Consider the following 12,989-nt stretch of genomic DNA (forward strand, 5'->3'; position numbering starts at 1 on the left):
TACATCACAGAAACAAACCATCCCTGCTTTCTCTGGGTGGTGGCATGTTTTCTTTCTTTTAATTCGCCTGTGTTTTTCTAATTTTTCTACAAAGAGATTGATTTTCTTGAGTAATCATAGAAATTTGTCTTTTCAAGGATGGGAGCATTTTCAGCTTATTGTGGTCTCTCATTTACTCCACTAGCACTTGACAGGATAGAAATATTACCTTTATTCAATGAGTTGGCTCATTAGTGCCATAGATTAGAAATGTAATGAACTATCTATGTCTCAGATGGGAGTGGCTGGAAGGAATGACTTTGGCATAGCTCTGGGAGATGGATTTTTAGTATTGCTGTGGCTACAGGAAATCTATATTTCACATCCAGGTTATAGCTAGACTTTCTCATTTCTTAAAAGGGAGAGCTTTTCTGCTGCTTTAAAAACTGATCAAATCTTACCAAACAAATATACTTTATTTGAAATGCAATTGTTTTTACTTTCTTTCTTTATGAGAATGGGAAATGGCATCAGGAAGAAATTATGTGGTATTGTTTTTGCCTTTACTTTTAGGTCAAGAACTACTAAACTAATTTAGTTTTGGAATCATTTTATCTTTAATAAACACTAGAATGACTGGGTCTTACATTTTCTTCCCAGGCCACTTAATAAATACCTTTCTGGTCAAATAATAGCAAATGGAATTGATGCAATTATTCAATTATGAATATACAAATTTATTTAAGTAAATAAGATTTACTTATTGAGTTATTTCTCTAAAATGTTGGGGACAGTATGTTTATTATTTTCTACCAAAGACTTAACTTTTATAAAAGATAGTTTATATATATATATCTGAAATAAGGAGAAGCTTAAAGTTTAAAAAATCTTAAAGAATAAGTTTACAACCTGTTCTTTAAAATTTCATTTTAACCTATATTTTACACATTTGCTTCCTCAAGAACTTACCCAACTTATCTTTCAAAGGTATGCAAAATTTATTCTTGTTGCCACAGTGTTTGATTCTTTTACTTCATTTGATTTTTTTTCTACATAGAAATATATCATTTTCCCAAAGTCCACTGGAAAAGTATCATAGATAAAACTGTGTTTTTAAACTCATTTTCTAGTCCAGAGCAATTTCTAATTAGACTCTACAAAAACAATCTTCATTCCATGTAAATTTAAAGAATGGGTTTATGAATGTGTCAAGAATACCATACAAATGCTATCCTTTTAAATGAGAAGCAAAATAAAAGACCAAAATATACTAATATGCCCCAAAGCTCTTGTTGCCGCTTGGAGCTCTCAGAGAATGGCGGGTTCGCTGCTGGAAGAAACAGAGCCTCCATTCTGTATTCTTAGACTCAGTACCTTGAAAACCTCTTTCTTGCTGGCTTCCTGGGCTCCTATTTTAAGATTCAGAGTAAATGCAGTAAGTTCTACATAGTCTCGCCTCAGTGTAAACAAACTTCATTGACCAGAACAACTGATGAGAAGTGGCAATAACTCCTAGAAAAGCATGGTAAGTTTACACAACGTATGTGGAATGACAGGGAGTACAAAATGGCCTTCACAAAAATTCTGGTCCACCCCTGTGAAGATTAAAAAGTATTTATACATTTCAACCCATCGTGTGTAGTTCATATTGTCTGCAGCTTTTATTCTTTTTTGTTCTGAAAGACCCAAAGTCCATTTCTAGGTGATTCCACATACATTCCATTTCACTCTTTGATTCACACGTTCTTGCTAATAATAAACATTTGTCTACACCAGCATTTGGAACAGGAATTGAAATATTTTCAAAATATATAAATTCAAATGTCACCCTGTGAGCTCTGGTTAAATGTGCCAATTAAACAATTACTTCACTATCATTCCTACTAAAAATAACTCTTAAGTGACAGTAAAGGATCTAAAGGCATAAAACACCAAAATGAAGACAATAGAAGAAAAAATGAGGTAGCATCAAAAAACTAGAAGCTGGAAGTATTTGCACTACATGATTTAGGGCAGGTTTCTCAACCCAGTATTATTGATGTTTTGAGCCAAATGGTTTTTTAGAAGGGATTCGTTGCTTCTTCCTTAACAAGGAGTGTTAATGAGTGATTTAAAATTCTTTGACATCTTTCAAATTGCTTTCACATGTTCATTTTTCACAGTAATACTCCAGTATCTCCAGAGCAGATATCATTATCCCCATTTGATGGATGAGAAAATTAAGGCTCAGATAGATTCTGTTTTACCAATGAGACCTGTCTATAAATACTGGGCAGTAAATTTAATGATAAATAGATTTACTTTATGTGTCAAGTGGTTATCTTGACTTTTAAACCAACTGCTGGTAAAAATAAATTGTTGAATGTAAATTGTATTACATGGCAGATTTATAAATGTTAGGCTTTGAGATTTATGATAAATTATTTTATTTATTTTAAATATAATTAATTCATATATATTGTGCAAAACCGAATGGTACAAAAGTGTCATCAGTGGAAACAGTTTCTTCTCACCAGTGCCCAGAGCTACTAGTTCATCTCTCCAGAGGAAACCAATTTCTGTGTTCCCCCTTCCAGAAGTGCTCTACACACGCAAGCCTGTCCAGAGATTCTACACAAATGCCAGCTAACCACGTACTTCTGTGATCCATATAAGAACATACGAGAGCTATAAACTTTCTTTTCCAGTGGCTAAATAGTATTACATTGAATGATTATACATGTATTTAATCATTAAAGGGCATTTAGGCTGTTTCCAATCTTTAATCGGAAAATCTTTATTTATCTGCTATCATAAGGAATGCTGTAATATAGGTTTCGTTTATGTTTACAACTTTGCTACACTTGACATTCATTGTGGAGTAAGGAGTGAAGTAGGAATACAAATATTTTTCTAGGTGGCTACCAACCCTAACATAATTTATTGAATAATTCTTCTTTACCATTGATTTAAAATGCCTCTATTTTTTTAGAAGTATTGTAGTAAGTTTCTGGTATTTCTATTTTGTTTTACTTATGTCTATTCTGTGTTGAATGTCTATTCAAACATTTTAATTATCATAACCTTGTATCTTATAGAGTTGTTCACCTTATTATTCTTTTTCAGAATTTTCCCTGCCTTTATTGCTTATTTTTTCATATAACCTATGGAAAATAGTTTCAGATTATCTATTTTCCCCCAAATTTCAAGTGACTATTGAGGCCTTGCAATATGGCTAATGTTACTAATGAGCCAAATTTTAAATTTTACATACTTTTTACTAAAATTTAAATAGCTATCTATGACTACTTTATTGGATGGGGAAGTTATAAAAGATCCTTATTTGTAAATAGAAAGATTATTGATTTCACATTAATTTTTGTGCCCAGCTACCTTAATCTTTTATTATTTAGAATGATTTTTCAGTTGATTCTCTTGGGTTTTCCAAGTATGCAAATATATAATCTAAAAGTGATCATTTTATCTCTTCCCTTCCAATTTAATTTCTATTTATTTTTGTCTTTTAGTTTTATGGAAATAGTGGTACATTGACAATTTCATGATATTAATTAATTCAGTCAACAAACATTAATTGTCTTCCAAATATTAGATCTTGGAGGACATAAAATAATTAAGACATATTCGTTGCCTTCAAGAATTTGTAGGATGTGAGCCCTGACCAGTTTGCCTCAGTGGATAGAGCGTCGGCCTGCGGACTCAAGTGTCCCAGGTTCGATTCTGGTCAGGGGCATGTACCTTGGTTGAGGGCACATCCCCAGTAGGGAGTGTGTAAGAGGCAGCTGATTGATATTTCTCTCTCATCGATGTTTCTAACTCTCTATCCCTCTCCCTTCCTCTCTGTAAACAGTCATTAAAATATATTACATAAAAAAAAAAGAATTTGTAGAATGTGGATAGGACTGTCTCACAGACAAGTATCATACAGTATAATAAAACCCATGATAGAAATATGCAAGAGTTTTGAGGGTGGTAATGACATCAAAGCACGTTAAGTGGTGTGTGTGTGTGTGTGTGTGTGTGTGTGTGTGTGTCTGCAGGCAGGGGTGAAAAGGAGATGCCTGGGCCAAGCCCTAAAATATGAGTTAAAATTAATCCATTGAAAGGTAGAAAAGGACTAAGAAGATAGTAACATCTATAAAGTAAATATTTTAGTGTTTTGTTTTTTACATGTATTTACTTACTTATTTTTTAATTTAAATTCTTTATTGTTTAAAGTATTACATGAGTCTCCTTGTTCCCCCCATTGACCTCTTCCCGGCTGCTTCCACCCCCCAGCACATCCCACCCCCCCCCCCCGCCACCCCCCCCCCCCCCCACTGTCTGTGTCCATTGGTTTTGCTCATATGCATGCATACAAGTCCTTTGGTTGATCTCTTACCCTCTCACCCCCCACCTTCCCTCATAGGTTGGACAGTCTGTTCAATGCTTCTGTGTCTCTGGTTCTATTTTTGTTCATAAGTTTATGTTGTTCATTATATTCCACAAATGAGTGAGATCATGTGATATTTATCTTTCTCTGACTGGCTTATTTCACTTAGCATAATGCTCTCCAGTTCCATCCATGCTATTGCAAATGGTAAGAATTCCTTCTTTTTTACAGCAATGTAGTATTCCATTGTGTAGATGTACCACAGTTTTTTAATCCACTCATCTGCAGATGGACGCCTAGGCTGTTTCCAAACCTTAGCTATTGTAAATTGTGCTGCTATGAACATGGGGGTGCACATATCCTTACTTGGGATATATTCCTAGAAGTGGGATTACTGGGTCAAATGGAAGTTCCATTTTTAATTTTTTGAGGAAATGTCATACTGTTTTCCACAGTGGCTGCACCAGTCTGCATTCCCACCAGCAGTGCAAGAGGATTCCTTTTTCTCCACATCCTCTCCAGCACTTGTCGTTTGTTGATTTGTTGATGTTAGCCATTCTGACAGGTGTGAAATTGTTTTAATTTGCATCTCTTGGATGATTAGTGACTTTGAGCATATTTTCATATGTCTCTTGGCCTTCTGTATGTCCTCTTCCAAAAAGTGTCTATTTAGGTCCTTTGACCATTTTTTGATTGGATTGTTTATCTTCCTTTTGTTAAGTTGTATGAGTTCCCTATAAATTTTGGAGATTAAACCCTTATAGGAGATAACATTAGCAAATATGTTTTCCCATGCAGTGGGCTTTCTTGTCTTGTTGATGATTTCTTTTGCTGTGCAGAAGCTTTTAATTTCTGGGTTCTCTGTTCTGTTCCATTGGTCTATATGTCTGTTCTTGTGCCAGTACCAGGCAGTTTTGAGGATAGTGGCTTTGTAGTATAGCTTGATATCTGGTATTGTGATCCCTCCAACTTTGTTCTTCTTTCTCATGATTGCTGCAGTTATTCAGGGTCTTTTTTATTCCAGATGAATTTTTGGAGAGTTTGTTCTAGGTCTTTGAAATATGCCACTGGTATTTTAATGGGGATTGCATTGAATCTATAGATTGCTTTGGGTAGTATGGACAATTTAATGATGTCAATTCTACCAATCCATGAGCACAGTTTATTCCTCCATTTGTTTATGTCTTCCTCTATCTCTTTTTTCAACATCCTGTAATTTTCTTAGTACAGGTCCTTTACCTCCTTGGTTAAGTTTATTCCTAGGTATCTTAATTTTTTGTTGTTGTTGTAATGGTAAATGGAATTTTTTTTTAGTTTCTCTTTCTATGAGTTCATTATTGGTGTATAAAAAAAGCCATAGATTTCAGAGTGTTAATTTTTCATAGGCATTTGATCAAATATTTATACAACATATTGATCAGGCAAATTTTGAAACTACATTTATGTTTGCAAAGCATGAACATTTTAATAAAAAATGCATGATAAAATAAAACTGTTATTTTCAACAGCTGTTTAAGTTGCCTGCCTATAATGGTGGCAGTACTAGCTAGTAAGCTAGTTTCAAAATCAATTCCAAAATTAATTTTATAGTAATCCCAGCTTCTTTGCTAGTAATTATTTCATACTGGCAATTCATTCAGCCTCAAAATGTAGAATCCTTTCCCGGTGGAAGTGCTTTATACCAGGCGGTACCATGTTCCACACAGAGCCAAAGAGACACATTTCCTCCGAAGCTCTTGGCCAGATTGTTTCTTCTAGAAATGCTGAAATTATAACCAATCATCATTAAGCAGAAATAAACAATCTGTATTGAAACTCTTGGATACAAAATGCTACTCCTCTCTCTTTATTTTATCTGGGTTATGATTATAAAAGCTCCAGTATTATAAAAGCTGTAGGTCAAGACAGCACCTTGCCAAATGATCAATTTATCAAATCACATATAGATGCACTTTCTTTATGTTAATAATTGATAGTTTATGCCAATTTACATTTTGCTGAGGCCTCGGTGTTCAGTGTGTTTGGAGAATAGGCAAACATGAATGTCAAAAGTTTTGTAAATGCCCACTAAATAGAAGCATAAGAAGGCCATGGAATAGATTGAAAATGGTAAATTTGTATCAATTTTGGTGAATGAATTTCACATTTCTTTACAGTAGTCTTTCTGGGCTGTGTTGAAGTTTTTGCCTTGTATTGAAAACTGCTACTTTTTTCTCTGTAAGTTATTACCTATTCAGTGTAGCTACATATATGTTTCTTTTACTTTCTATGCAATTGCTCATTTTCCAGGGCTTTTACTTTTGAACACTGGAGTACTTCTGGAACACTCAGCTTTTATTTGCAAATGGTGGGCTTACACTAAAATGTAATTGTAGTTGTTATGCATTTGAGAAGAGTGAATGAAGATATAAAGGTCAAGTCACTTCAGGCCCAATTTCTTCATGCTCTACCTCAAACCATCCCTTTATCTCCCATTCAAGAAAGCAAACCAGTGAATTAAGAAGACAGTGACTGGTAGATTGGTTAGGATAGGCTGTTATACTTCGTTAACTTTCTACTGAAATTTTCAACGGCTTAAAACAACAAGAACGAGTGTTGGCAAGGACATGGAGAAATTGGAATCCTCATATATTGCTCATAGGAATATAAAATGGTTCAACTACTTTGGAAAACCGTTTGGCAGCTCCTCAAGAATTTAAACACAGAGATTCCACATGAACCATCTATTTCACACCTAGGTATATATTCAAGCAAAATAAAAATACATTCACACAAACACTTGTACATGAATATTCAAAGCATTATTCATTCCAAAAATGGAAACAATACACATCTATCAAGTGATTAATCACATAGACAAAATGTGATATATCTGCACATTATAATATTATTCAGCCATAAAAAGCAATGAGATATTGCTACATACTTCTTCAATGGGGACGAACCTTGAAAACATGCTAAGTGAAAGAAGCCAGACACAAAAAGTCACATACTGTATGATTCCATTTATATGAACTGTCCAGAAAAGACAAGTCTGTAGAGATGAAAAGTAAAATTTGTGTCATACTGCACACAGTTGTGCAACAACCATCACCACTAGATTTCAGAACTTTTTTATTATCCTACAAAGAAACCCCACATCCATTAGCAGTGACTCCCTATCCCATTTTCCTCCCAGTTCCCAGCCAAGGCAGGGGGCCCCATTATCGATCACCCCACAGAGGGAGGCCCAGGCCAGCCAAGCAATCGCACCCCATGCCTGTTGCCTGCAGAGGGAGGCGACCGGTGATGGGGGGGTGGGGGGGCGGGGCAGGGCCTCACAGATGGCAAGCAGTGGCAGCGGTGGGGGCAGGGCCAGCTGCCGGCAGGTAGGGGAAGGAAAGCCCTGATAGGCCCTGATCACATGCCAGGCCTAGGGACCCTACCCAAGCGGTACCAGATTGTGAGAGGGCACAGGCCGGGCTGAGGGACACCCACCCCCCCCACCCCCATCTCATGCATGAATTTTATGTACTGGTCCTCTAGTATTCATATGAAATTCTGGAATAAGCAAAACTAAATTGTGTTGGGAAGAAAAATCAGAATAGCTGCCTCTGGAGGAGTAGGAACAGGGATTGACTAGCAAAGGGCATGAGAAAATTTTCTGGGGTGGCAGAAATTATAGTAATGTTCTATTTGTCAATAGGAGTTTGGTTACACAGCTGTATGCATTTGTCAAAACTCAGGGAATGTACACTTAAGATTTGTGCATTTCATTGTATATATTTTACATTAAAATGCATAAACAAATATTGAACTCAAGTTAGTGATAAGTATGCTTAAGTATTCAAGTGTAATAATGGATGAATAGAGATAATAGAGGGTTAGGAATGTAATATAGTAAATGGTAGAATATTGATGGTTGGATATACAGGTGTGCACTGATTTATATTTAAAAATTTTCATAACAAAACATGGGCAAAGTGAGGGGAAAGGGGGATAGTGCCAACAATAAAAGAACAAAACAAAACAAAAAGCACACAAAAACCCATGGGTGAAGAAGGAACCCAATATGAAGACTTCATTACCTATTCTTCTGACCTCCAAACTCCATCTTACCTACTTGCCTCTTTTTCTGCTACCTTCGTCCCCATTGAAGAAGTATGTAGGTATTTCAATTTGATTGTGGAATTCATCTCCAGCCCCTATAAATCATTCTTGCTGTCCTTGTTTTGTTAAGGGTAACATCATTCTTCTAGTGGTGAACATTTCTCATGATAAAAATCACATTTCTTTCTCCTATGCCTTCTAATCCAACAAAGCTCTAAATTCTCCTAATTTTCACTTTATAATATCTTACTTCTTTTCCCTTTAACACCACCAATAACCTGCATCCTAGTGGTCATTTCAATGGAGAAATAGACTGGCCTAGTTAAGAAGATAATTTCCCCATAATTTGATGCTCTATATCTTTTTACATGCTCGCTGTAGAATGGTTCCTGATAGAATATATTTTACAATTTACTTGGATATTGTAAGGCTTACAACTCTAATTCTAGCCTCAGTTCCTTTCAGCTTGCCTGTTAATGACTTGCAGTCAGTTTTGGATGATTTGAATTCACTCCTATCCATTTTGCAACTAATTTATCTTGAAAGATTCACCAAGGAGTAAAATTGCTTATCATAGATGCCCCATGATCATTTCATTAACTCCTCCCCACACCCCGCTCACCATGGCTACACTAGCTGGCCATTGGGAATATCAACCTTAAAATTTTCCCATGTTAAAATTGCAGCTAAGACATAATAACTTGGGGCCTAAATTATCTATGTATCTATATGCTGAAGTAGAATTAAGTTGTATGATGGACTTGTCTATCAAAAGCATTTTTCACCACAGGAACATGTAGCCTTATTTTGGGAGGCTTCATCCTTATTTGGTTGGCAGAGTACAGGGGCCTCTTGTATATCAAAAGCATTTTTCACCACAGGAACATGTAGCCTTATTTGGGGAGGCTTCATCCTTATTTGGTTGGCAGAGTACAGGGGCCTTTTGTTTTGTTTTTTTTTAACAGGGGCCTTTTAAAGACCTCCAGGTCTTTAAACCCTGTGTTAGCCAGTTCTTTATCATGGAAATTGCTTTAAAAATATGCAGTCCAGGGGTGAAGGGATTGAGCAAAAAAGAGAGAACTCAAGGACATGGACAACAGTGTGGTGATTGTGGGGGTGGGGTGGGGGAAAGTGTGGAGGTATAAGAGTGCATAGAGGGGATAAACGGTGATGGAAAAAATAAAATTGAAAAAAAAAAATGCAATCCATTAGTTTTTTCAGGTATGTTAAACTTTAGCCTCAGAGGAAGCCAGGTCATCAGGGAGCTATTTAACTGGTCTCTAGCGTAAGTTTTCCATAAATTGCCATTTGTCGAGATGCCATTAGTTACCATGAATCTATAAGAAAATGACTTCAATTCATGATTGTATACATTTATTTACAGCTACAAATTATTGAGTTCTTATTCTGTCAGGCATCATGCTAGGTGCTCTCAGTGTACCATTTAAATTTAATCATCCCAACCATCCCTTGGAGTAAATAGTGTCTCCATTTTATAGGTCGGGATACTGAAGCTCAGACAGGATACATGGTCCAGAAATGGCAATCTTAGGATTCAAATCCAGGTTTATCTGATTTTTAAATCTGGTAAAAATAAAAGCTTTTAAAGCTTACCCACTAAGAAAGCTACTGGGAATTTTCCCATTATATCACACTATATAGCCTAAAGCATCTGTATAAGGACCTTAACAAGCATTTATTTTTAATCTTATTCTGGTTTAATCCTCTCCATGTTGTTGTTTTTTTAATCACTTCACTGGTTTTTTCAACTATTTACTTTTATACCATTATAATGATATATTTTTAATAAACTGCTTAAGATCCTTTTGGATTTATCTTCCATTGAGGTATACTAAAGAAAAAGCCCGTCTGAAATCCTGTAATTATTACTTTTATTTAATGTTGGCTGGATTTTTCTTGTGTCCCTTGCCATTATTAAATTTTCAGGTTTATGTGTACACACTGCTTAAGTTATGAAATAACTGAGGAAAGCCTTGTATTTTCCACTGTCCTCTGGTGCTTATAAACACAGTGAGTGAACTTTATCCTAGGCTTGCACAGTCAACACACATTTAGCCTTGGTATACACAATCAGATGTTTGAGGAAAGGGAGTTTGAAACAGAGTGAAAAGTTTATACTAAAAGCTATTGTGAATATTCTTTGAGTGACGAGAGTATGACACAATTTACAGAATCCCCACGTCTACTTATTGGTGTCTTGTAACCAGATCTTTTACTGTTTGTTCTAAAACCCTACAGGCATTTGTCTACAGGTGATTTCCTCATGAATCACCCTTATTATTTTAGCTCTTCTTCTGTGCCAGGCTGTCTTTCCTAGATGGCCCAAGGTCCTCTGTGTTTCCGTTGAGCTGATGTCAACTAGCCAAGGACAATATTCTGCCTCCCTGGTTTCAAGTGGTTTTCTTGGTAACGCTGAGTGTGGGCCAACGCAGAACACTGGTTTTCCCCCTACTTGCTCCCTTGGCTCCGTGTGGTGATACGGTGCCTAGTTTTGTGAGTTCATCCCAGTTTTTCACTCTAGCCATGCTGTTGCTGCCAAATCTAACCTTCTGTTTGTTTGCTGCCCCTTATCAAAGAACTCATCTCACACTGTCCCACCTTCGCCTTTCAGAAGTGCTCTGCTCTGGCAGCCCTGCCACTAACAGTTTTAGAGTTTAATTAGCCGAGATACAGAAACCGTTTCTCACTTTAATTCCCAGATGGCAATTTGGCAAAATGAGATCTGCTAGAGTTAGAGTAAAGGTGGAGAAGAGCAAATTAGGTATCATTTCATGCTAGTTGGGTATTGTTACGTGAGGATGGTCAATGTTTCACTCCCCTATTTTTAGATTCAAATTGTTAGTGCAGTTAAAGTAGAAATGAGAGCTATAGAAATAAGAGAAATTACATAAAAACTCTTAGAAAAACTTTTATTTCAAATTATGCACACATAAAAAAAGACTAAAGATTTATTTATTCGCTTGCTTTTTACATCTTACTAGCTTCTTCAAATAAGGTGGTTTTCTCTTGTTATAAAGTGATATAATTCTCTCTCATGAATTTCTTCCTCTTTCAGGGATTCAGTCAAAATTAATAAGGACCTGCACAGGAAGTTTTTATATGAAGTTTACTGATTATTTGGGAGTGGGAGGATCCCAGTGAGGAGAGAAAACTATTGAAAACTAACGGGCAGGTTAAATTCCTATCATGCAACACTCCAGTGGTTTCACTTCTTATATTTTTCCCTCATGTACTTCATATTTACAACAGGTTTTTTAAATCCTCACCCAAGGATATGTTTCTTGATTTTAAAGAAAGAGGGAGGGAGGCAGGGAGGGAAAGAGAAAGAGAGAGAGTAAGAGAGAGGAGGGAGGGAGACAGAGAAACAGTGATATGAGATAGAAACATTGATCGGTTGCCTCCCATATGTGCCCTGACTGGAGATTGAACCCGCAACCTTTTATTTTATTTTATTTTTTTTCTGTGTACGGGATGATGCTCCAACCAACTGAGCCACGTGTTGAGAGCTAGAAAATATTTTTTAAATATTTATTGAATAATAATTTATTAAATAATATTTATTGAATAATAATTTATTAAATAATAATTCAGCTTCCTACTTATACTTATCAACAATATGTTAAGTGCCAAATGAGAATGCCTGATCAACATGTGATGATGATATTCTGACAAAGACAAAGAAGTCAGTGGTGAAACTTTAGAGAGTGGTATGATTTTCATTGGATTTTTAAAAAAATTTTGAATATAGGTAGCCATTAAAAGTTTCTTTTGGCTTAAGGTGCCCACATAAAGAGAACTTGTAAAGATAGTCAATAGGGTAAGGAAATCATAAGGAATAGAGAATCTGGAGTAAGGAAGGCCCTGGGCCTCCTCACCAAATTATCTACAAGTTTCTTATATAGGATACTAGAGGTCCGGTGCATGAATTTCAGGGGGGGTGGGGGGGAGTCCCTCAGCCCGGCCTGCATCCTCTTGAATCTGGGACATCCCTCTCACAATTCAGGACTGCTGGCTCCTAACTGCTCGCCTGCCTGCCTGATTACCCCTAACCACCTCTGCCTGCCGGCCTGATGCCCCTAACTGCCCTCCTCTGCTGGCCTGATCGCCCCTAATCGCTTCTGCCTCAGCCCCCGCCACCGTGGCTTTGTCCAGAAGGACGTCCGGAAGATGTCTGGTCTAATTAGCATATTACCCTTTCATTAGTATAGATTACTTGGATATAGTAGTCTCCCCCTATCTGTGGTTTTGCTTTCTGCCATTTCAGTTACTGATGGTCTGAAATATTAAGTGGAAAATTCTAGAAATAAACAATTCATACATTTTAAATTGTGTGGAGTTCTGAGTAGCATGATGAAATCTTGAGCTGTCAAATCCAACCAGCTGGGGACAGAAGTCATCCATTTGTCCAGCTGTATACACCACTTGCCCATAAATTAGTAGCCCTCTTGGTTATCAGGTTGACCATTGTGACATCACAGTGCTTGTGTTTGGGTAACCCTTATTTTACTTAATGCCATATTCCTATAACTTA

This window comes from Myotis myotis, unplaced genomic scaffold (assembly GCF_014108235.1).
Source record: "Myotis myotis isolate mMyoMyo1 unplaced genomic scaffold, mMyoMyo1.p scaffold_m19_p_7, whole genome shotgun sequence".
NCBI lineage: Eukaryota > Metazoa > Chordata > Mammalia > Chiroptera > Vespertilionidae > Myotis > Myotis myotis.